The sequence below is a fragment of the Sylvia atricapilla genome, chromosome 5, assembly GCF_009819655.1.
Source record: "Sylvia atricapilla isolate bSylAtr1 chromosome 5, bSylAtr1.pri, whole genome shotgun sequence".
NCBI classification, from domain to species: domain Eukaryota; kingdom Metazoa; phylum Chordata; class Aves; order Passeriformes; family Sylviidae; genus Sylvia; species Sylvia atricapilla.
Window position 1 is genome coordinate 58,890,983 of NC_089144.1, and position 25,464 is coordinate 58,916,446.

General features: G+C 44.0%; 1 protein-coding gene across 1 annotated transcript in view; it reads right to left on the bottom strand.

Annotated features, from left to right (window-relative positions):
• Positions 1-18,999, bottom strand: part of STK38L (serine/threonine kinase 38 like) — a 46,145-nt gene extending 27,146 nt beyond the window's left edge. The window contains exon 1 of the mRNA XM_066319645.1: positions 18,937-18,999. The gene's annotated coding sequence lies outside the window, so the exon portion shown is untranslated. The remainder of the gene's footprint in view (positions 1-18,936) is intronic.
• Positions 19,000-25,464: the final 6,465 nt, after the last annotated feature.

Genomic DNA, 25,464 nt, shown 5'->3' on the forward strand with positions numbered 1-25,464 from the left:
AATTGCATTCCTGTGCACTTAAGCATTTTCACAGCTTTGATCAGGTACTTGCATCCAGGAGTAAGAAAACATTGTTTTAAGACCTGTTAAATTAACTGGCATAAAAAAAAGCCTGTGCTAAATATCTTGCTGCAGTGTTTTGGATCATGAAATAATTACAAACAGAGCAAGGTCAACAATCATAAATCTGCTTCCTCCTCAGTTATTGGTTTTCTAGATAAAGTCCTACTCAGTCCTACTCAACGAAAAATATGTGCCACTGTAAAACATGTACAACTGCCCAAATGTAACATTCAGTCACAGGGAATTTCTCTACATCTTTTGTGACCAAGAGGTACAAGTTAGGACAGAAGCAAAGAATAAGCAAAGAAGCTTTTAACACAGCACCAGTACAAGTTTCAAGGAAACTGTATCACCTTTTCAGATGTCATCCAAGCTCTACTCTTAGATTTTAGGTATTTTGTAAAGCCCTTCTACTTCCTAGGGAGCCTAGGGAAGCAGGACCTTTGGGAATTAGGAGGGACTCTTGCACTGAAGAATGCTGGAGAAGAAGGCACCAAGTTTTTCACTGATGTATGTTCAAGTCCCTGACTCTTGCCAAGCTCGTTTTAGATCACATCAATCAAATTAAGTAATTACACATGGTAAGTCTGTGCCAGCAAAGGAGCTGACTGCTAAATGAGATGCAGAACATCAGTGCCCAGCCATGTCAGTGGCAGTGCCTCCAGTCAGGGTCAATGAGCACAACACATCCCTCTGGCCCTGCAAAACTGTAAATGCAGGTAGTGTCTGTTGCCAGTGTACACAACAGATGAAGAACAGATGTTTGCCCATTCAAATCCCACTACAGCACTTCATTCCTTTAGCTGGAATATTTGGAGCAGCAGACTGCTGTTGGCACACAGAGCAGACTAACTTGGTGAGGGCCCAGACATAAAGAGATGTGTGTGGTTTCTTGACGTAAGAGAGGTGCCTGAAGCTGGGAAGCAGATTTGGAACAGTGGGGATGGAGCTGAGCCATACTCTTACCACCAAATCACCAGCACCAGAGGTGGAGAATGAAGCATTATCTCATAAAGGAACCATAATGACAACACCTAATCCCCACAGTGATAGTAAGGATAATTGAGAAGAGAAAGCTTTACCATTGTGCTTTATTATCAGACTGGTTTAGGGGAGAACAGTCAATACAACTGTGGTCTTCTATTACAACATTTCTATCACCTTGAGAATCCATATATCACAAACACACAGCAAGTGGGTAGCTGGGGCTCATCCTTCTGAGACTGAGGTTTAGGTAGAGAGGAAACAGCTCTTGCAGAGGCAGACTGCCTTGTGAAATCCAGGAGTCTTCCTGCAGCCTTCCTTTCACGTCCCAACTGCTCATCCCCTCCAGGGCTGAAGGGCACCAGGAATGCTTTGTTATAACAGTCTGTATGTCCACTTGATCCCTCCTACATAACTGCACATTCACCCTTCTAGGAAGAGAAGATAAAGGCAAAAAAGGAATTGCATGTAGGCAAAAGATGATGAGGTTTGTGATGGGCATTAGCTCCATATGAGTAGTAATTCTCCAGCCTTGGCCTGAGAAAGTTCATTCAAAATGGGTGCTGTTTTCCTTTAAATTAATCTCAGATTTTTCATTTCATTATCTGGTTTCTAAGTTAAAGGAAAAGCGAAGCAAACCAGGGTGTGGATAAAAGCTCTGGCTATATCCAGCTGCAAGGGAGGAAAAGGGAAAAGGAACAGAAGAGATCTGCCTAAGTTTCTATAAGATATTAAGGCTGTATATTAAAGATGCATGAAAAGGTAAATTTCCAGATTAAAAACAAATAAAATTTAAACAGCCCAGTTTCCTATGCTTTCAAGATGAAATAGAGTATGGCAAGAAAAGCAGAAAAAGACAACAAATTCTCTAGGAGCAAACCTTTCCCACCAAGGAAGCCCTCAGAACAGAAAGCCTTGGAGCATGTCCTGAGGGCCAAGCACTCTCTTGACTGAGAAAAGGAGCAGGACTCATCAGAAAAAGGACTCTTCATGGAACTGGGGTCACCTCAAGCAAATGAGAAGAAACACTTGTGTTCTAGATAATGGCTCTCATGGTTCCTTTTCAAGGTGGAAGTCTCTACTGCCCTGTAAAGTGACCAAGTGTCATTGTGCCCCCATTTCTTTATCTGTCAAGTGCAGATAAATACAAGTGGAGTTACCTGCAGGAAATCTGAACGGAAATACCAGTTTTGTACAAACAATGGGTCAAGATGGAGACTGGTGGAGTGGCAAATAAAGAGGACTTTCAGGCAGTGATCTGAATTGCTTGATAAGTTGCATACAAGCAGCTCTCTCCCTTAAATAGTAACCAGAGAAAAACCCAAATAGGCCGTAGGAAGAATGAGATCATTTCCACTTTTGAAATATTATTTAACGTTAACATTTCCTTGTGGGGATGGGCCCTGTGCTCAAGGCCCTTGCACAGAAAGGACAGACATTGCTGCCAAGCCTTGCTTCAAGGACTTGTCCACGCAAGTCTACAATTGGTTCTTAGAAAGACAAGTCCCTTCCTCTCCACTGGGCTGAACAGTCAAGTCCCAGCCACATATTCCTACAGTCTTCCTAATAATGCAGCCACAGGCCAGTTAGGGCAATTCAGCAGCCCGACAAAATTAAGCTACCAACCAGCCCACGTTCTTGTGAAAGAGAGACCACTCTTCCATAAGATCAGCAAATTGGTTTGTCCCATCCTCCAACTCCACCAATTCAGTGAAAGAGGAGCAATTAAATAGGGACAGGCACAGAGGACAAGGGGGAGAACAGCACTGTCACTTTTCCAGGCAGCCAGACTTGGACTACATCCCAGCAAAGTTTGGATTCACTTGTGGCAGTGAAAGGACAGGGCTGTCCCTTTGGACAGAGGCCATTTATGTCAGATTGGGTGCAACAGAAACCCCAGAGCCCAATGGTGACAACTGTTACACAAACATTGACTCTCACCAATGAGTCAGATCCCTCTTGCCCCCACTTTGGCTGGCTCAGTTTGGAAATGGGCTGGTGGAGAGGAGAGCTGCGCAAAGCTCTCAAAACACAGGCTGTAACTACTTTCTGACATTCCCTTTACTCCAGGCTGCAACAGCACAGAACACAATCCATCTGATCCTGATGGAAATGGTGAAGGTGAGGCTAATCATCATGAACAGCTGAGCACCCACCCATGTGCTGCACTCTCCATGGACCACCCCAGCCACGTTTACGAAGTCTTGGAAGTGTTTGTACCATGTGCTGCTCCCATTTGTCTCGTCAACTCTCCCAGGTTCTCCTCCTGGGACACTGCTTGGTTCCTGCACTCTGGGCAAAGCCCAGCATGGACAGCAAGCTCAAACAGCAATGCTGAGGTGAAGCCCACTCTGCAGCAGGCACAGACACAACCTGTACTTGAATCTGAATAGTTTTATGGCCACTCAAAGACTTCAAGCAATGCCTGCCACTCTCGAGTTTGGCTTTCTGTGCCCGAGACTGAGCTGGCTAAGAGTTTTTTGCCCCTGAAAGCCCTGAGCCAGGTCACAAGAAAAAAGTGGAGTCTACAAGGTCTTGTTTTCTCAATTTCCCGTGTGGTTCATTATTTCATATCTCACAGTGTTCTCCATGCCCAGCCGAGATCTGAACAGCAGCGAGGACACGAGGTGACTCCCCCCACAGTGGGATGTGGCAGCCTCTTTATACAGAAAAGCACATACCACCTGTTTACAGTTATGTGCCAATACCTGTCACCTGTACTAAAGGGGTCAACTCTACTCCGACCCAATCTCCTTAAACTACTTTGTGCCACGGTCAGCAGAAGATGGAGGTCAGGGGAGAAGAAGGAAGAACCAAGGGCACCACCCCAAATCCTCCATCTTGTCCCCCATGTACATACATTCTAAAAACTCAAAACTACATAAATTTTCACCCTACACTAAGCTAAACTACTGTTTTTGCATCTTTGTGGTTTGTAATTCTTCTCTCAATGCTGGAAGCCATTCCCATGGACAGAAGTCAAAGGCAGTGTCCTCCTGGGCTCTGTGCCAGGGTCTATTACCCCCCTGTACAGCTCCAAGACCCTCTTGCTCGAGTCCCAAACCTCTCTGCTGAGGTCTGTGGCCTTCCAAGGCACCCAGAAGAATGCCCTGGACTCCAACATGGCACTTGATCTATGGGAACACATCAGGAACATCCACTTAAAGGCCCATCCTAACTTTTCACTCATTCCTTAATGCGTCTCCTCTCAGTCCACTCAACCACTCTCCCAGAGGAGTTACCAGCTCAGGTATCCCTAACAAAACCTCTAATGGTGACTTGAAGTGGACAAATCCTGCAAAATAAAACCACATTAAATTGCTGTCATTTGCCAATGATGTAAGCATTGAAGTCATGAATATCTGGAGTTTTCTGTTTCTAATTGAAGATGATGTATGCACAAAGGAAGGATGCTCTTGTGGCTACAACACAGGAAACTGCATTAAGCAACAGATGATCTGGATTCTATTTTATTTCCTATGTGCAAAAACAAACCATACAGAAAGAAAAAAGAAAACATGTACTTAGGGTGTGCCTCAGTTACCCTAAAAGAAAGCAAACATCATTCCTGTAGCCAACAGGTCATGTTATGAGGCTTAAGGAGTTCACAGGCATAAAGAACTGGGGGTTTAAGTATTAAGAAGTTATTAATTCATTCCGAAAATTCATCATTTAACCTAATAATAACATGTGTAAGTGCACTTGTGTGAGCTACCCATTTGAGGGTTGCAGCCAAGCATGGACCTGTATATTGTGGGTTTGGATGGGTGTGTGGCAAGATAAGCACCTGAGATGGCTTGCACTGCTCCAAAGACAGGGCTGAAATCTCACCATGAATTCAGAAGCAGGGGGAAAACATATGGGAAAGAGCAACAGGAAAGACCAGTAACTATCAGTGCTCTGCAAGAGGCCAAATTTGGTGATAGCATTTCCAAGCTGAGCTCCCACAGCCTTGGAGAAATGCTACTCTAGTGAGTCCAGCTGAGAGCATTCCTCCAATGACTCCCCAGTTGATGTTTACATTCTCTATTGCTCATATACAAATAATATTATTCAGCTGCCTTTTAAAGTACTGATAAATAGGTGACCTTTGGAAAGTTTTACAGTTTCCCAATAAAGCCACATGCAGTATCAGGAATGTGGCTTGTCACATTGATATAGCACAGGGTAAGAGAGACTATGTCCCAATTTCATAAATCACAAGGAAGCATCTGCTCTATTCGCTTCACTTCTGACAATGGAAGGAGCACCAAAAAATAAAGAGAAAGTAGTCTAATAAAGTAGTATTAGCACAGAATCAAAAACATTTACATCTTTGATTCCTCAGATGATTAATTACTTGAATTCAGCCTTAAAATATCTTTTAACTCGCACTCATTTACAAAATGGAAAGCAAGTGAAATCCCCTATTTTAGAACTACCCCTGGCAGTCAGAAAAGGTCTGGGAAAAACTAGCACTTTCTACTGCACAGATTATGCTCCACTGATACTGAGCCCTACCTCCCTAGCCTAGATCCATAATAAAAAATTCATTGCTCTCCCCAGATCTAAAATGGTAACTCAGAGTTGGAAGCAAGATCTGGAGGCTAGTCGACCTTTTCCCCCCCCGCCCCCCCCCCCCCCCATCCCCTTGAGTAAAATTTTGCAAAATAAATTATGGAAATTTCAGCAAATCCTGAAAGCACAGGGAAGCTGCTCTGCTGGCAGCCTCCAGGAGGGAAGGTGTGCCCTCCCTCTTCCCAGCATGCCCAAAGCTGCAAAGGTCTCTTGGGGTTGCTAGCAAGCCTCAAGCTGCTTTCCTCTCCTCTGGGTTATCCCTCATGTTAATAATGCCACAAAGGATCTCCATCTTGCAAAGAACTGGAGCTGCAGGCTTTATTCTGCTTCCCTGTGTCATGTATCTTCCTACCACCCTTCAAGCAAATTATGCTTTTCCCCTTTAAAATATTTTCCAACTAGACCTGGAGGTACTCTGTAAAACTGAAACATAAAAACACATGGTCTTAATAATGCAAGTCAGTAACTGTATCACCTGGTCTGAGAAGGAAATGAGGTAAACCCAGCCTTCAGTCCTGGCAGGATTTTGAAGGTGTATGAGCAAGAAGATCCCTGACTGGTAACAAGTATCCACAGCAGCCTGTAGGAAACAGACCCCTTCATTCAGTAGCAGAAATATATCGAAGATAGCAGAGAATCCTCAAGTCATCATGGTTAGAAAAGACCTGAAAGATCAGGTCCAGTCCTTGACCAAACACCACATCAACTCATCCCACAGCATTAAGTGCCACCTAAAATAATTTCTTGAACACTTCCAGGGATGGTGAGCCACACATGCTGACATAGCACTCTCCACATACAGTTCTCAAACAGCGCAAACAATTTCAGCTTGATTTCAGAAATGCAGAAAGAAAGGTGTAACAAAATTAATCAGAGCCACCAAAACATAAATTAAATCAAAAGTTAACTCTGCAGCACCAGCATCTGAGTACAAAGAGTAACTTGCAGAAGCTGCCAAAAACCTGAAGGAAGAGTTGAGGCCCAGAATCAAGGCATTAGTCCTGAATCTCACCTTGAGTTTAGTATTACAGTCAGATCAGGTCAGTGCTGGGCAAAGACACGCTGCTCCTCTGGCAATGCTTCACACAGACACACATTTGAAAAATAAAGTGTGTGCACTTCAGGAACATAAAAATGCTTTATGGAATCCTATTTTTAACACTAAATGCCACAATGAACTATGGGAAAATCCAGAATGACAGCAGGAAACAGAAGAAAAAGCTCAGTTGACCTGAGCCTGGGGGTTTTTCAGAGGTGCAACTGCAGAGGATCACAGGAGCCCTGGGGCTCTCACAGCTGCTGTTGAGGGAGCACATTCTTCACGCTGTTCTGGAGAAAAACAAACAGATCCTGACCACGCTGCTGGCAAAACAAAAGGAGGCTGGGAATTCACAAGTTCCTGCGTGCATCTGCAGGGATATTTGACAAAAGTGAACCCACTAGATCTTGTTATTGTTGAGATTTCATCTGCCATGGGGAGCTACTCAGAAGTCACACAGCAGTATCAGGGTGTTCACAGCAGGCAGCACAACTGCAAGTCCTCCCAGGCCTTCCCTGCACCTGTAATCTGTAGTCACCCTTGCAGGAGGCAGAAACAAACATCTCCTCCCAGTGCTTTTCCAAGTCCACTGACCACCCAGGATGGTTAAGACGTCAAACTACCTTGGATGTGCAATTTTCAAATACCCAAGGATGGCTAGGTGAATCCTGCCTGGCATCTGACACAATGCCAGCTCTCATTGTGATGAGGATATCTGGAACGAGTCTTTGGATTTAGCACTTTGTTTCTCCTCAAAATCCCCAGAGACTCTAACTGGTGGCTATGCCTTGTAACATGTTTCTCAAGCACCTTTGGAGGCCCATCCTCAGCAACAATCCTCTAGCAAACAGATCCCACCTTCAGTTAAATTATGTTCCAAAAGCCCAATGAGGCAAACAAAAAGGCATCCCTCCTTCCCTCATCCCCATCTGCACCACAGGACACTGGACCCTCCAGCAGGAGAGGGCCAGGCGAGTCTATAATGTGGATAGGCATAGCTCCCACCAAATTTAAGACAATTTGAATCCAACTGTGGCTTGAACATCTTGTCATTTTTACAGCCTTTAACTCTGGGCACCTCACAGACGGTAAAAATATTCTCCACGTAAAGAAGATGAAGATCTGAAGCTCTATATATAGTGTTTGCTAAAAATACTTCTCTGGAGACATCCCTTGCCAAATAGGTGCCAAAACTTCAAAGGCTGAAATATGTTGAAATATTTGAAATGCAAGTTGTTATGATTCTTGTGAGGCATGGCTGGCAGGCAGAGATGGCATCTTTCAGCTCCAAAACCTGGTCCAGGCAGTAACTGGAAACAGCTCTTTGGTGGCTTCCGTGAAATGAATCAAGGGATCTCAGTCCAGCTCTCAGCAAATTAGGAACCACAAAAGCATCTGTAAAGAGTCACTTCCTTTGCTGATACCATTCTAAAGGCCAAGGACTGAATAAGGTAGGGAAAAAGAATTATCCTCCCTCAAAATAGCATTCTCCTTCAAAACACAAACTGCTTTTTCCCAGCATCTTTTTTGAAAGCATCCCAGCGCATTTTTACTAAATATGAACTAATCTAAGTATTCCTTTAAGTAATACCTGAAACCCAACACTTTACCAGTAGTAAAGCTCATGACCTGCTGGCTTCCAGCATGCTAGAACCATGCAAAAAGAGAGCAGGAATATTCCCATCCCACATTCTAACTGCATTTCTTTCTGGAGCCAACAGAAGTTACAGAGCTCTCAAGCATTTTTCTTTAAGGAAATCCAGCACAGAAGCAGAGGTTCACCTTGAACAACCACGTCATTTCAAAGAAATCAATCATTAGTTGTATTTGCCTTGTATCTTGCCAGTAAAAGGGCATGAAGCAAGTGACACAAATTTAGAAAACTAAGTAACAATATTTTAGACTCTGCTTTAAGAAAACAAAGTAATTTTAGCTGGATGTGTCACAAACACCATTCCGAGCAAGAGCTTTAAAAGTGGTAGTCAATTCCATTAATAACTGGAACCTTTTGCATTGGGATGGCACGAGGTAACTGAATCTCATCACACAATATTAGGGGATTGGTGCTGCTCAGTAAATTCTGAGATGCCAAGTTGAGCAAAAGGAATGTGTTTCATTCACAGATGAAAGCCTTCTGAATTTTGGTGCTTTGTAAACAGCTGCTAAACTGATTGAACGATGCCTGTGAAGTACACAGGGTCAAATGTGGTCAGTACCTCAAAGAGGACCACATTTCAATATTGAAAAAGGACTCATGAAAAACATCTCAGTACACTCATATCTGCCTGGCACTTCAAAAAAATGTCCCAAGTATCCACAACAGAGGCAGGATCATTGTTTGCCAGCCCCCTCTCCCTCAAAGCTCAAATTCTCCCTCAAAGAATTATACCACCAAATTCAATATGGGGAGTAGATTTATATATTTTTTAAAAAGAGGCTTCTTGGTTAGAATTAGCATTGACTGAGGTACCAAAGGAAATTAAAGAATTACAAGAAATTCTTAGGTGTTTATTTTACTCACACATTAGTCAATGCCATTAATCTGGAAAGCCATTGGAATGCGTCCAGTAAAGCTTCCTTAGCTAATTTTTTTTCATTAAAGACCCTACAGTCAGGGTCAAGCACAAACTACATTCCTGATCTATCCAAGGAAAGGAAAACCGGAGGGAAAAGCAAAGGCAAAAGGCACTTGCTATAGCACAGGACAAAAAGGCCCTGTTTCCCTGCCTTGATGTACATAAATACTGGCAACCCACTTGTGTCAGTGACTTCATCTGGTAAAACAGGTGCTTTGTTGACAAGATCATCCCCACCCCTGAAGAGAAGGAAGCTGCACCCAAAGCACCAATTCACATGTTCCAGACAGGAGTCTGGCCTTCCATCCAAGACAAATATGGAGCTTGAGCTGCATTGCTCCCTCTTGGGATTTATCAGTTTGCAATATCTGAGGAGGATTTGCTTTAGGATTCAAGGAGAAGGGGGTGGGTGGCCCTCAATTAACAAATTTTTGTGGCAAAAGCCAGTCTTTCCTTGGCATGCAATTGAGGGAGGGAAAGCACTTGGATTCCACACTGACACAAGAAAATCTTATCCTGTAACTGCATTCTCCAGCTGCACACAAGCAGATGCAGATTCACTCTCCCTAATGTCCTGAGTAAGGATACAGAAGCTTTTATCTTCTCAGCCTCTACGTCTTGAAAGATGACATGGCCGATGAGGAGCACTTCAGCAAAAGAACCAAGAAAATGCATTTATGCACTGGTTCTCAGACTGAGAAAATTACAGGGACAGAGAAATAAGAAAGACACTGTCAGGACTAATTTCAAAAATTAGCTTCTACATGGGAAAAATACAAATAACACTAACAGCTTTCAGTTTCTTGGAATTTTTTTTTTCTTAAAGCAAACCAGTATAAGCAAAATTGTCATTATAATTCTTCTCTTGCAGCCCTTGCTCCCTAAGCAGTACAAGCTCATTCCATTTTTGGGGTGCAACACCTGAAACTGGACTGAACATAAACAAAACTGAAACTGGCTTTCTAAATATTGCTGCTTGTTCAACAAAAAAACAGAGAGAAGATTAGCTAAAACTACTTCTCTTTATTAGAATATAACAATTTCCCCCACACACAATTACTTCATAATTACTTCCTTTTTCTTTTCTGACTTTCCACTATGATTTCAATCCTTTCAAATGCGGTGATCCAAAGTACACATTAAATAGTGTGTCCATCAGTCGTTCACCAAATGTTCCTTTTGACTGTAAAGGTTATTTTACAGAGCAGAGAATGTTATTTTGCTTATCTGAACATAAAAAGGGCAAGCATATTTCTTTGTAACCTCACAAAGGCCAGAGTTTTGCATCTTACCAAAGTAAGGTGAGGACCAAAGGTAAAATAGCAGTATTTTTGGCAGACTCCAAGGAACCACTTTGCAGCAGAGGTGCTCAGCAAAATGATTCTGTCAGCAGCCAGGCTGCAGCACAAGCAGTGAGCAGCAGCTCCAGCCAGTGCTTAGGTCAGTGTGTATTGAGACAGGAGAAATTCTCTCTTCTCTGATTTTGGTGTTCATCTCTGTCTCCTGAACTCTGAAAGGGATTTGTTCTTTCTTTTTTTCATGTGCTACTACAAAAGTGGCTTACATGTCTGTGAGCAAAAGCAAACAGTTCACACGAATCAGATGCCCTCTGGGATTAAATGGGGCTTAAAGGTACCCAAGTGTGAGCCTAAGACTCTGGAGTTATGAATGAACCCCAGCTGCCAGAGACAATGCTTACAACGCTTTCAGCCTGACCTGGGAGCAGGGAACAGGGCAGGTTGTACTCAGATGCCTCCTGAAAAGTGGAAAGTTCCTTTAGGTCATCCTAGAGCAGCATCAGCACCACCAACGCTCACTGAAGGAGCTGGGATTGGACCAGAAATACATTAACTTAAATATCCACATATTGGTCAGTCCCACTGACACACCCATGGCCTGAAATTCTCTGCACTGATCACATCAGTAAGGCATTCACTTCACACTCCTCACTGTGACAAAGCCCAGAGCAAGGCTAGGAGGACAAGAGACACATCATCATCACTGTCACAAGAAGCTTTTATACAAGTCCACTTGCATCTAAGTCACATGCCAGTTACAACCAACCCTTTGGAAGTGCCAGGATTTACCTGCTCAAACTGATTAGTTGGTAAACACATTCCAATCCTCACCTGGACATCTCCATCCTTCTATATATGACTACCATGCCAACACAGCTGGAATCTAAGGATTCATCCCACAGGTTTGTTCTCCTGTAGCACTACCATAGCTTCCTGTTGAAGGAATGGATGAATGTTGCCTGTAAACAATGTTAATTTCTGAGAACTAGTGCAGTCAACAACTGGTGCAATGTAAGAAAGGTAAAAAAAATTCCAATTTCTTTGAAGATTTGCCAGCAAAGATTGACAATTTAAAGCATTCCACTTTGTTCTTTTCCCTTTATCACTGGCTCATGGGGGAAAAAAAAAGACAAGGTGAAAAGAGAGGAAAAAGATTTAACAGTCAGAAGAACCCCCTTCTGTATTCCCTTCATCTTCCAAACAACTGGTATTGTTTTTTCCAGATCTCCTTCTCAAAATGCAATTCTGACAATTCAATCTCCTACCTGAAACTATTTCTGAAGATGCTTGCTCCTACTACCACAGCTCACCATAACTTAGTGTTTTCCACCCTGTGGTGCAGAGGGCTGGGAGGTGGATGATGGGCTGAGAATGTGCTGTGCCTCGACAGCAGTCTGGGCTGCACAGGACTTGGGGACCACAGCCTCAACCTCCACTGCTTATCGTCATTTTGTCCAACTTCACTTTGATTTCACAAAGAATAAGCAATTTACAGGTGATTATTCCAGCTGTTAACATGGCAGTTTTGGGGTTTTGTTTGTTTGTTGTTTTTTAAGAAGGAAAAAAAAAACCCACAAAAAAGTTTCTAATTGCTCCTTAGGCAATTGTGCAGTGAGGTCACAACACCCACACTACAAGGGGGCTAAGATGCTCAAGTGATCCAGACTTTACATGATCTCTCCTTTTCTGTTAAACTAAACAGAGCAGGAGTGTCCATACAATAATTAACTCTAAGAGGAACCATCTAATACACTTCAACATAAAGTGGTCATTTATATTCTTTGCTAACAGGAGATTTGAGAGACGAATTCATGAAGAACTCCTGTCTTAATAAACTTAATTCTCTGCCCTTAGTCACTACTTCCTAAGACTACCTGTGGCTGTGAAGCTTGGGGAAGGACTAAACAATAAGACTTTACTAGAAACTGCTTACGATATCATCAGGTTTGGCTGGTCTGTTTCTCTCCTCTCCTCCCCGCCCCCCCAACAAATCTAAATATTAATATTTCCTTTCCAACAGCATCCATGGAAATGGAGATACATGCTATAACTAATTTCATGAAGTGAAGGAAACAAATTAAACTATCAGCAGACAGATTAATCTAGCATGAGAAATTTTCTTTAGCCACAATAAAACTTTCGGTTTACACAAGTGAAATACAGCAAGTCAGTCAAAGAACAGCCACTCACCTGTTCAACCAGAGCTCTTTTTTACGTCAGGAGAACCAACCAAGCACAAACAAAACCAATAAAAAGCAGTGAGAAAAATGCATATTAATGACACCAGAAATGATAAAATTCCTTTCTCACCTTATCTTGAAAGTCAGATTTGCTGAGATGCACTTGACTGCCTTCCAAGACATTCAACCATAGAATCTGCACCACAGGCAACCTCACTTAGGGAATGACAGACTGGATGGGGTTGGAAGGGACCTTAAAGATCATCCAGTTCCAGCCCCCCCGCCCTGGGCAGAGACACCTTCCACCATCCCAGGCTGCTCAGAGTCTCATCCAACCTGGCCTTGGACACTGCCAAGGATCCAGGGGCAGCCACAGCTGCTCTGGAAAACCTGTGCCAGGGCCTCACCACCCTCACAGGGAAGAACTTTTTTCCCAATATCCAATCTAAACCTGCTCTCTGTCAGTGAGAAGCCACTACCCCTTGTCCTGTCACTCCAGGCCCTTGTCCAGAGTCTCTCTCCATCTTTCCTGTGGGCTCCCCTCAGGCACTGCAAGGCCACAGTGAGGTCACCCCAAAGCCTTCTCCTTTCCAGGCTGAGCAATCCCAATTCCCTCAGCCTTTTAAACTGCCTTGCTAAGTCTCACCAACAGTATTTGCTATACCAGTGTCTGATAAGCAACAGCCATTACTCCACTAAACAGGAATGTGCTTTAACAGCTGCCTGTTACCTGTCTGTACCAGCCATGGCTCTCATTGCTGAATGACTGCATCCCACAGAAAACCTCATATGCAGAACACAAAATTCCCTTATAGTTCCAGATTTTACAGCTTGTAAAATTATATTTTAATTACTGTTAAACAGGTTTGCTTCATTCTACATATCCAGTTCCTATTGTTTGAAGAAACAGCTACTCCCACTAAATCCTTACCTTGTGATTAAATTTGTTCTCCTCTTCTGCTCTGCGAACACCACAGAGCACAGAACAGAGGGCTCTTAAACTTCAAGAAACAACAGCTGTCTTTAAACAATGCAGTGAAATGCTTTTGTCTGGGGAGCTACTAATGTAAGTTTTCCTCCTCATCCAGGACTCAGCAGGCTAAAAATTAGTGACATTTTAAGTGGAACAATTCTTTCATCATCAGGCTGATATTTGGCTGCCGTTCTGGTTACCTCCCTTATAAGGCACCAGCAAGAGGGAAGGGCAGAGAACACATTATGCAACTGTTCATTGTAAAAAGTAATTAAAACAAATTTTAAGGAAAGTTTGTAATAAACACTTTTCCAATATACAAAAGACAAAAGGAGGCTCGTATCATTGGTCTAATGTCTGCCATTTTTATTGGGCTAAGCTGGGAAAAGGGAATTTCTCTTGAAAGGAAAAGTTTTCCTCAGTTTTAATGGGAAAGAGTGGAACACTGAAGCCTGTGAACTGCCCGTGCCTTCTCCAGAGTCTGGTTCAAATCTAGCTAATCAGCCAAAGAGGCAGCTCCGCACTGGGCAATAAAGGGGCAGTACTGGGACACCTGCATCCTGTCCCCTCCTCTGTGCACAGGTGTGGTCTACAGAAATCTAAAACATCGAATTCCAAGTCCAGCTTCAAACAAGGGCAACAGGGTTCTGTGGGGAGGCCATCCAGATCTTGGCTGGTTTGCACACAACAGCCCTCCTGCAGACAAGGAAATATCCTTTGGAATTTACCTATCAGTTCAGCTGTAAGTAGGTCTTTACTAGTGAAGTCATAAAAACACTGAGACTCCCTACCCACAGCACAGACTCAGGAATCTCAAAAGGGGCAGTGATCCGGCAGGATGAGGCCCCATCTGTCCTTTGGGGGGCTCTCAGTGATCCTGAGGGAATCTCATGGCACAGCACAAGTGTGCCAGAGCAGCAGTGTCACTCTATTCCATCGGGGACAGGGCCTATACCACCAGCAGAGCCCCCTAAGCACACACAGCTCCCCACCTGTGCCAAGCCTCTTTCCTTTGCTGCTCCTGCCTTCAGCAGTCACTCAGGGCACTCAGGCATCTCACTGGGGATGACTCTCCTTCCCTCCTCATCCCTTGGTTATGAGAATGGAAGTTACGGCTACTGCCCCTTCCATACACTCCTGTGTACAGCCCCGTATCTTCATTTTAAGTGCAACCAACTAATGCACAACTGTGCTTCTCATAAACATTATTCTACTACAGTGGCTCATAAAAAGGGCCTTCAACCAAGTACAGCTTTCTGGGAAGGCCAAGTTTTCCCAGTGTTTGTCTGGGGGATGGTCGGCTGGGTTTTGTTTTCCTACCAGGAGATTTAATTGCTAAAATACCTTGGCACCTGTTATAAATGCAGTACTTAATGTGACATTACACACAGTGCTCTCAGAATTGTAAACAGCTCTCTTTATTACATGGAGTAGAAAAAGGTCTCACAACCTTTCAGCTGGTCAAAGACAAGACTTTTGGTTTCCCCTTCTGTGGAAGGAAATTTAACACACTCCAGTATGCCAAGGTCTTTGCTAAGACTGGAGCTCCTCTACAGCATGCCAGTGATCACAGGCTCAAACTCTGGAACATAAGAGACATAGCTAATATAAGTTGCGATACAGTGAACACTCTTCCTCTCCCATACAGATTCCAGTTATCCCTTTACTTCCTCCCTCCCATTCATTCTGTCCCCTCTGATAGACTCCATCTCTTGGCACAACCTGCACACACCAAACTATTGCTTCACCTTGGCTGTTCCATGTTACTAAAAGGTGAAGAGTTGATTCTCTTTTTACTACCTCAGGACATTCTCACTCTTGGGAAATCCCATAAACCCAGGCTACCACTTTAACCAACTCTGCTCCTTTTACTAGTAAAAACATGAAGACAGCTGTTCCTTAGACAATCAAAATCCTCTAAAAGTAGTCTTCCAAATTCTATGTATTTCTTTTCTTCACAATCTGATCAGTCATAACTCTCATAAAACCATGGGTCAGCTAACAAATCTGCAAGTTGGTAGGCATAAATATTAAAGGCATACAACACAAACTAAGTTTCAAGTCTATAGTTCAAACCAGAATATAAAACCCAAACCCTAAATCACCAAGAAATCAGAAAATAGATATTTGAATCATAAAAATTAATATTCATTCCTGATCCACCGTTTTCCTTTACTTTTTTAATCTGTAAAAAAGTATTTAATGAGCTATCAGTGCATGCCTTACAAGATTACCTGATTTCACAAGTAAGGCACTATTAACTATGACAACTGCCCATTTTAATGCTTCCCATATTGATCAAATCATGTAGGACAAGGAAACCGAGTTTTTCTTGATCATTTATTTCTTCCCCCACTTCCTGTTTTGTTCCATATTGTTAAGAGGAATATGTTCTACTACTTCCCCATGCAAATACAGGAGCAGTGGGACTGCCAGAAGTCATTCTGTAGTTTTATGCTATAGACTTACAGAATTTTCTGTACCAATCAAATTATAAAGTCTGCTCTGCTGCATTTGACAACTAATTTCTGACTCTCCAAGACAAGACTCTGCCACCTTGAATACAGTTCACTATTTAAATTCATAATACGAAATAAATAACTGTTCCCTGAGCTCCTACCCCACAATATTAAATTGGCTTACCCCTGTGTAACAATTTTTTTGCACAACAAAAGCTGTTATTTAATCAGCAGACTTTGAAAAATTCTGCACCAACCAACCTCAAAAATTAGACTCCAGTTATTTATCAAACCCATATTTTCAAGCCACAGCAATTCAATTACTGCTCGTGGCAGGTCTGCTCTAAGTGCAGCTATATGTTCAAATGAGCAACAAGAGAAGATTAAATGATTTTGTGGACAATTGTATGTTTGATTTATGTCAACTGCCATCACCCTAAGACACAAAGCCTCTTTCTGGGAGACTAAAAGCAAACCATTTACCATATAATATCAGCTTAGCAGGCTTTGTGCTGCTGAATACTGCATTCAGAGGAGCAATTCTTTTCATTGCAATTTCCATGTCTACCCTGCATCTCCTGGAATACAAATATCAAAGTTTATCAACTGGCTTCACATTTTAACTAATGCTCAGCTTCAGCTTGGTGGGAAGAACAACATTTCTATTGGAATAAACATGGACTGAGCAAAAACTGAATCTGTAAGGAGAAGAGAAGCTCTGAAAGCAGGACAAGCCCAGAGGACACAGACAGTGACTAAGCTCCTGGTGGTCACCACAGGACCCAAGAGCCATCCCAAACTACAGCAGTAACCCCAATCATTAAAACAACTCCTACCCACCATTCAGACTCCGGGGACAAAAAGACAGAGGAACCAAGGGAGCTACACAGGACTCCTGAGAAAGAACAGGTAAGCAAACCTCAGGCACATGCAGTGCACTCCAGTGTGACACCCCTCATTGCTCCAAACCAGGAGAGTCCCAGCAGGGACTCCACTGCAGATCAGACTCCCAAAAACCTCGAACAGGCAGGTCTACAACACATCATCTGACAGAAATCCAAAATTTCTGTTCTCCTGGGAACATTCCCTCACCAAGAGCATCAGCCTGGCCCAAGTCCACTGCAAGTTAATGATGGGGTGTGGGTTTGCTGTTTGTTTTTTTTTAAGACAGACTAACTTTTGGAAAAAAAAGGGCAGAAGGAAATAAAGCATGATACCTGTACTCTGTAAATATTTGCTTCTGAATTCTGCTTAGCTAGTGGCTTGGGATTTGTCTTCCCCTGAAATGTTTGAGAAATAAATGTTTAGAACCTTTTAAGTTCTGTTAAGCAAAAGTATTTAAATTGAACATACAGTATGCCGTGTACATTATGAAAAACAAATGAGTTCATAGAGCTATGCAAATTTGACTTTTCCTATCCAAGACATTTCTTAACAAAGCCAGGAAAACACGTCTTCATATGGCACAGAAGGTAAAACTGCAGCAATTCTACTGGATACAGTGACAGATTTCTCACATGCAATGAAGGTGCCCACTGATCATCACCTCTCAGGTCAGTAGCCTGTGGACTCCTATTTCTTTTCACTCTTAGGGTAAAATTAAAGCTGATATTCTCTCATTCCAGAAGCATAAAGAATGAAAACAATTTTTCAGATTCCTGTGTATATTCAGGTGTCTTTTATAGAGCAGGCACAACAACTTAGCGAGATTTATTAGCCTTATAAACACTCATAAAAAACATCCCTCTCCTTTAAGTGACTTTAAAAAACTGTAATCAAAACACTGAATCAGCACCCCTGACAAACCCCAAGATGTACAGTCAACAAAAACCCCACTGCTCTCTAAAAAGAAGGTAAAACCAAAACAAATACATCCCACCAAATATCTTAGAGGAAAGCCTTTTTAAAAAATAAAATCAAATCAAACGTCGGCATTGCTTTTGATTCAGAGGCTACAGCAAGGCTCCTGTACTCTCAGTGTGGATTTTGCAAGAGGAAGCCAGGTACATCAGCGGAGGCACGCGTGTGAGCCCTGCCATTCTATCCCAAGGCGTTCCAGATCAAGTAAAGCCAAACAACTGCGAGACCTCTGGAAGTTCTCAGCCATTAACTTTTACCTGAGTCAAGGGGAATTGTCTAAAGACACAGAGCACGAGCCGGACAGGCAAACCACGGGGGCCTCAAGCCCGAACTCCTCCGGCTCGGCAGAAGGTTTGAGATTTGCTCCTCCCGCGAGTGGAAACTTGTGAAGGTTGTTTGCTTTTCTAAGCGCATTACGGAGATAATTTGGTCCCTTTATTTATTTATTTCTAAAGAAGGCGGGACACCCTTAAGCCCAGAGCCACGTTCTGTAGCACGAGTCCAGCCCAGCCCTGACCCCGCCGGCGGGGTCTCGGCACAGCCCCGGGCCCGCTCCCCGCGCCGGGCTCACCCCTGTCCCCGCACCGACAGCCCCGGGCACGCCGCCTCCCAGCCGGCGGCAGCGGGACCAGACACCCCAGGGGCTGCGGGACGACTCACGAGTCACCCCGGGGGCAGGGGGACGAGTCACCCGAGGGGCAGGCGGGCGAACCGCCCCGCAGCCGGAGCCACCCCCGATCGTCCCCGCAGCCGAGGCTGAGGCTGCGTTCCCACAGCCTCCACGGCGATGGCTGCTCCTGCTGCCTCACGGTGCGGGGGGAGGAAAGAGAGAAGGCAGGGGGAGATTCCCAGTCTCCAGCGGCAGCGTGCCAGGGCTGTTTCCGCGGGCAATGCCGGGGCGGAGGGCGCCCGGCTGCCCTCACGACCCGGCTCCCCTCAGGACTCACCTCCCGCCCGGTCCGAGCGCGGCGCCGCCCCCGCGCTAATGGCAGCGGGCGGGCCCGCGGCGGGGGCCGATGTTTACCCGCCGGCTCTCGCGAGAGCCGCGCGCCGCCGAGCCCCGCGCCGCCATTGGCCGCGCCCGCCGGCGCGCGCCGCTGGCCCCTTCCTTCCTTCCCGCCCCGTCCAGCTCCGCGTCCCTCTGCGGCGGCGTCCCGGGATGGGGCCGCGGGACGGGAGCGCCGGTGCCGCTTCCCTGCTCCAGCGGGGCCATCCCAGAGCACACGGCACACGACTGTATCCAGACGGATCTGGAATATCCCCTGCGAGGGAGACCCGCCATCCTCTCCGGACTCGGTCACTGCCCAGGACAGAAGTTCTGCCCCATGTCCAGGTGGAACCTCCTGGGCTCAGTCCCTGCCCGTTCCTCTGGTGCCATTGCTGGGCCCCCGGAGCAGAGCCTGGGCCCTGCTCGGAGCCCTCCCTGCTCACAGGGACACCCAGGGCTGAGGGCCCCTCTCAGCTGGGGCTCCTCTCGAGGCTGGACAGCCCCAGCTCCCTCAGCCTTTCCCTGTCAGAGATGCTGCGGGCCCTAAATCATCTCTGCAGCCTGCGCTGGCCCCGCTCCAGGAGCTCCCTGTCCCTCCTGTGCTGAGGAGCCCAGGGCTGGACACAGCTCTCCAGATGATGTGCCTCCCAGGGCTGGGCAGAGGGGCAGGATTACCTCCCTCTACCTTGAATCCATGTTTTTCCCACGATCCTGTTCCTCCAGACCAGCATAAACCTTGGCACTCAGCACGCTCTGCCAGTCGGGAGTCACTGGAGGGCTCGTGGTTGTGACAGGTCTCACAGTCAGGAGTTAATCTGCCTTCAGCTATGCAGATGGCAAATCTGTGAGCTCAGATTGGAGGAATGACAAAGGATAATCACCTGCTTCCATCATGACATGGATTGTGTGGAAGGGAGAGAATGTTTGTCTTGATGTCATCACTTGACTTGGGGAGAGTTGCTGATGAGGAGGACTTAACTGCCAGACAGATTTGGTTTATGTTACCTCGTTAGTCTTTATGTCGAGATAAGGAACTTAAGAGTTCTGTGCACTAAAGCAGATTTCTTGCCCAGAGACCTTGCAGTTTCAGGATCTACGGCAGATCCAGAGAATCTACCATGGACCTCCCTGAGCACTGTGAACCTCCCTGATGACACTGGGTTTTGAAAGCATTAGATTTGGTAGGTTTGAAATAACAGAAGCCTAAAATTAGCATGTTTTAACTTGAATGAGGTGCAGGACTGACTGTCATTTGGGACATCTGAACTCCAGTCTCACTTTTGAAACCTGAGGTAATGAAGTTGTACACTCACATTCACCGTGTTGGAAGCACAGACACATAACCCAGAAACAAAATTAGCAAGACACTCTGTGATAAATAAATCCAAAATAAACTGGTTATGGATCTTGAAAAGTGGTATTTCACTAAAGCTCCCCTCCCTGAGCAAAAGTCCTTGAAAATCAGTGTCAGTAGCAGTGGTCAGTGGGAGTGACAGACATCCCCAGCCCCCAGCAGGAATGGGGAGTGGTTTTGACGGGATTTCTGATGTTTGTGACTTGTAAGCTTTGATTTCAGTACCTTACTCCTGTCTGCTCCCCAAAGCTGCCACAGGGAAGTCGGGGGAGGCAAGGTCAGTCTCGGAGAGATGCTGAAGCCCAGCTGTGACAATGAAAATGGAATGAATATTCACAACATGACGTTCCAGTTCCTGCCTTGCTGCTGGTGCTCCTCTGGTGGGTCCTGCCAGCACAGCAGATGGCAAGCACTGAAAGGCTGTTGTGCCAGTGGAAAATTACTGAGTTTTGTTGGTCCTGTGCATGTATGTGGATGTGTGAGGGGGGAAGTGGGGCAAACTTCCATTTATTTATTTATTTTCAAGAAAGAAATGGGAAACAAATGGCTCCCTAAGACTACAAAAATTGCTGGCATATAAAGAACCAGTCTCTTGTTTTAGAGGAATGAGGCATCTGTTTGCATTTCGAGTTTTCTGTATGATTCCATATAACTCCTCATAAGTCAGGATTGTGAATTTTTCTAAATAAAAGTGCAATTAAAAAGAGAAACAGTATGTTAATAAAAGCACTGGCTGTTGCTTAACAGACCTATGGAAAAACGAAGTATTTCGTGTTTCTATTTTTATGTGGCCGTAAAAGTATTTATGTTAGCGGACATTCCGTCGCAAAACACGCATGGTTTATTTTAATTTTCTAATTTTAAATATATGTTTTTAACAGAGCTGTACACATAGAAGGTTATCTCACTGCTATAAAAGTGTGATTAATGGGTTCACCACTGTTGCAGTTGAAGTTAGTGGGCTGGTGGCTCATGAATATTTGAGCTTGCTCGCAGTCTTTGAAGGTCTGCACACCAAAAGAAACTCACAACCAAATGCTCACCCTGAAATGGACCGTGGCAGAGCCAAGCCTGCGGTGTTTCTACAGGCAGATGCAGTTTGTTTGTTGTTGAACGAGAGCTGACAGAAATACCTGAGGTTTTAACCCAAACTCTGACACAGTGTAACCATTACCGACAGCCCAATAAACTTATTTCTGTGTATTTCCAGAGTTAGCCTGTAATTCAGAAATATAAGCACCTATTCACCGTCTAGAAGGGCGGCAGCTCTTTAAGCTGCCACGCATAGGAGCTAGACAAACATTTTTGAAACAAAATCTTTGCTCTGAGCCTGAAAACTTCTGCAGGCTTTGTGCTGTCCCAGTCCTGCAAGCTGTGACAAGCAGCCAGGTCCTGTGCCCTCCGCTCCGGCAGCAGCAGCAACAGAGGGATCCACCCCGGGGCGCAGCAATTAAAGGCAAACACAAAAGCCCAAATACCTCTTGTCAAATTCCACCGAACCTCTGAAGCCTTCAGAAAAAAACTTAGGGGAACGTCTGTGGCAAAGCAAAACAATGTTGTCCTCGTTATTGTAGTTCGAAAGAGGGAGAGCTTGTCAGAGAAAGGACATTTATGTGAGGGTTTGACATTTCTTTCTTTGCAGTCAATTGGTGTAACAAATCCAAATTGCTGTATCAGAGTCATGCTGGAGATGTCTCTTGGAAAGAGGGGGTTTTAACCATGAAAGCTCCTTCTCAGCATCAGAAATAACCTAGAAGTGTTTAATTCACATTGCATCTAACTACTTAACATTTAGGAATCAATTCTGACTTTTCTTACTGTTTCCCTAATATAGTCCAGGTGTGTTTCTTAAGAATAAGTCAGAAAAATTCCAGAACACTAAAGATTGGTCAGGAAATAATGCAGAGCTAGGTAAGCATAGTGCAAGCCATTCAGAAACATTCCCACAAATTTTCTATTGGTTTACGATGATCTTTTTAGCTGCTGCTGACATTACTTGTAATCCAAATTATACTTGTAGCTCCCTGATCTATCTGAATAACAGAAGTCTATGCTTTTTATATTCAACAGGTAGAAGGCCAGGAAAAAAGAATGCTTTAATCTGTTTCATGACACTTTAGCAGTGTGCAGTCACACAATTCTGATACGATTTCACACCTGCTGAGTGCACTGTAGATCTTTAGTTGCTTGATTCCAGTGGGGCACAGTAGTGAATCAAACGTTCAGAAAATGCTGCAGCCTAGACAAAAATGTAATTTCTTAATAGGTGGAATGCAAATTTAAAGGGAGGTCACGTGGCCATACTTCATATGCAGTGTTTCACAGCTGAATGAAACAGTTAAGACCATGGATATGCACTTTCTTGAAGAATGAGACAACTCAGAAATTCACTGGGTTTACCTCTGTGAGACCATTCATAGAAGTAACATTTGCTCACCCAGTTGCTTCCTGCCATCCTCCATCTCTAGGAAATCATCATCAATATTTAAAAATACCTAATGACATCAGAATGTCTGCTCTGGTCCAGAGCTGTGCTCTATCTTGGTCACATTTCTGTCTTCCTGGTGATCATGGACTGACATCTAGGGAAAAGGAAGAATGGAAAAAATTCGCAAGGGATTCCTTTAAAACCCTCTCACCCTTCACCTATCCCGAGCCTGATGTAGTCTGCCTAAATAACTCCAAGGGTTTTGCTCTTCCAAATGCTTGTGCAGTCCAGTCATAAAAGCCTGGAAACATCTTGTATTCCCAGCACAAGGGACAGAGTGTTGTGTGAAATTCACCTCCTTTGGCTTGTCCTGAAATTGATTCTGAGAGCATCTTGGTGGGGATCCTGATTTTGTTACCAGCACAGATGATGAACTGTCAATCCATATCCATCCTAGCAGTGCTAGTCTTTTTTTAATATCCTGTTCCTTCTCAGTTTTCTGTATTCCTAGCCTGGAAGACATTCCATACTCTCATCTGGTGTGTTGCCATGTTGCAAATTCTATTACATTTTTGGAAGGAAACGAACCAGAATTTCACCATTCAAAGTGTGGACAAAACATGAATTTAACCAGGGGCATATAACTTTTGCTTCGCCTCTTAATCTAGAGGCAGAACACATAATTTGCTATGTCTCTTAAAATAGGAAAAAATTAAATTATGTCAACAAATAAGTAACATTAGTTCAGTTTTAAAAATGAGGTGCCTTTTGAGGGTATTTGAAACAGTCCATCTCTGTTCCATACAGGCAACTGCAGACTGTTCTACATCCACACCCTTTCTGAGAAACTTTTAGTTTATACTTTCCTGAAAGCCCAGATAACTTTCTTTATATTAATAGCATCTATGTCACAGGGAAACCATTTATATTTCCATGTGTATAGTCTAAGGAACAAAGCAACTCATTCAGCTCTATAAAATCAAGGAAATTGGTACAGTCATCTTACAGACTGTCAGCTCATATCCTGAGCATCTTAGCAACTCCCAGCAGCCCTTCCAAAACCAGGATTTCACCAATTTTCAATGCCATTGAAATGACTTCTTTCTTGTGTAAGTAGTATTATTTTTTTAGCATGAATTTCTGGCTTGGCTGTGACTTTTGCAGGCAATTTGGAACTCACAGCAGAGTCTTCCTGGCACAGAGACACCAGATTCCTCAGGCAGGAGTTAAGGATGTGACAAATTTCATTCATTTTGTAAGCAATTAAAATATTTATAGCTGAGTTCGCTTAAACAACGTCATCTCTTAAAATATTATTCCTGGATTCTCCTTGGAGAAAATCCTTGGTAGACTTGCAAGAGACATATTTAGTACATGATTTTTTTCCATACACAAAGAAACATGGAAAGTCTGGAACAAAACAGTTAACAAACACAGTAACTAATAATAACTATTTTTAATTAAGGAAGCTCAGTATTGTTCATCAGTTACCACAGTCAACATTGTCCTTTCTTTGAAATTCCAGAGAAAAATGAAGGTGAGGATTTTCCCAGTCAATCCCAGACATACAAAATAATGTACTAAACAAAAATACTCGTATTTTCCAGACATCTTATTCTTAGTCAATATATTTTATCTGTTCTTACACTGGTTCAGCAGTAATCATATGCTTTTTTCTTCTTAGCAAAGATTCTCTGCAGTTTCTTTGCTAAATCCATTGTTTTTTTTCATATTATCCTGAGACATGGGAGATCAGTGTGTGTTGCAAGCTTAACCACACAGTCTGTCTCCTTACTCAACATTTGCTTCCTATACGGTGATCAAGTGCAGCTTTTCTGTCTGACATAAACCTCTCAAAATAAATTAGGGAAAAAAGAAACTGGAACAAGATGTAAACAAAATGATGCAACTTGCTGTTACATTCTGTTCCCTGTTTTTCAACCCTAATGCATCTATTTTAGGGCCTGATACTAAAGTCCCAGGAGCTATCCCAGTGAGCACCGCTTCTGGAAGAACATCCCAGGGAGAGGATGTTCTTGCTTGGAAGAACACCACACTTGCTGGCATCACAGTTTGGTGTAGCTGACACAGGAGAACCAAGGACAGCAAAACAGGCACAGAGACTGACCAACTGACTTGAATTGGAGCTGCCATGTCCTGTGATGTGACTCAGAACATCACACTTCAGTCACAGGGCACAGTCTGGCTCTGGTCCCACAGAATGGGGCTGAAGTGACAAGCTCTCCCTCCTGTTATCTCATGGATTGATCGTCAGTTGCAGGAGAGTCAAAACCTGTGGTTCCAGAGTCTGTAGCTCAATGTATGGAGCCAGTGTGGGAAGGAAGAGGTTGGATTACAAGGAAATGGGATAAATCTCAGTGAAGAAGCACTTCTGGAAACATGAACAGTTTTCTGCAAAAAGGACTGGTGTAAACTTAGACCATAAGCTTTGTGGTCGTGTTCAGGCACTCCATTAACATGAGTGATCCAGCTGTACCTCAGAGGAGCTGCACGGAAGGGAGAAAAGTTTGGTGAGGGGAGAGATCAGAGCAATGGTCAGAGATGACCTGAGAAAACCACAGGTCCCTGGATCCAGAAGTCTCAAGAGCAGAGCTGCTGTTTCCATGGTGGAAGAAGCAAGCACAGTGTAAAGGGATCACTGGAAAGAACTTGGGAGGTTTTTTTAACCCAAAGTTAAGCTAATC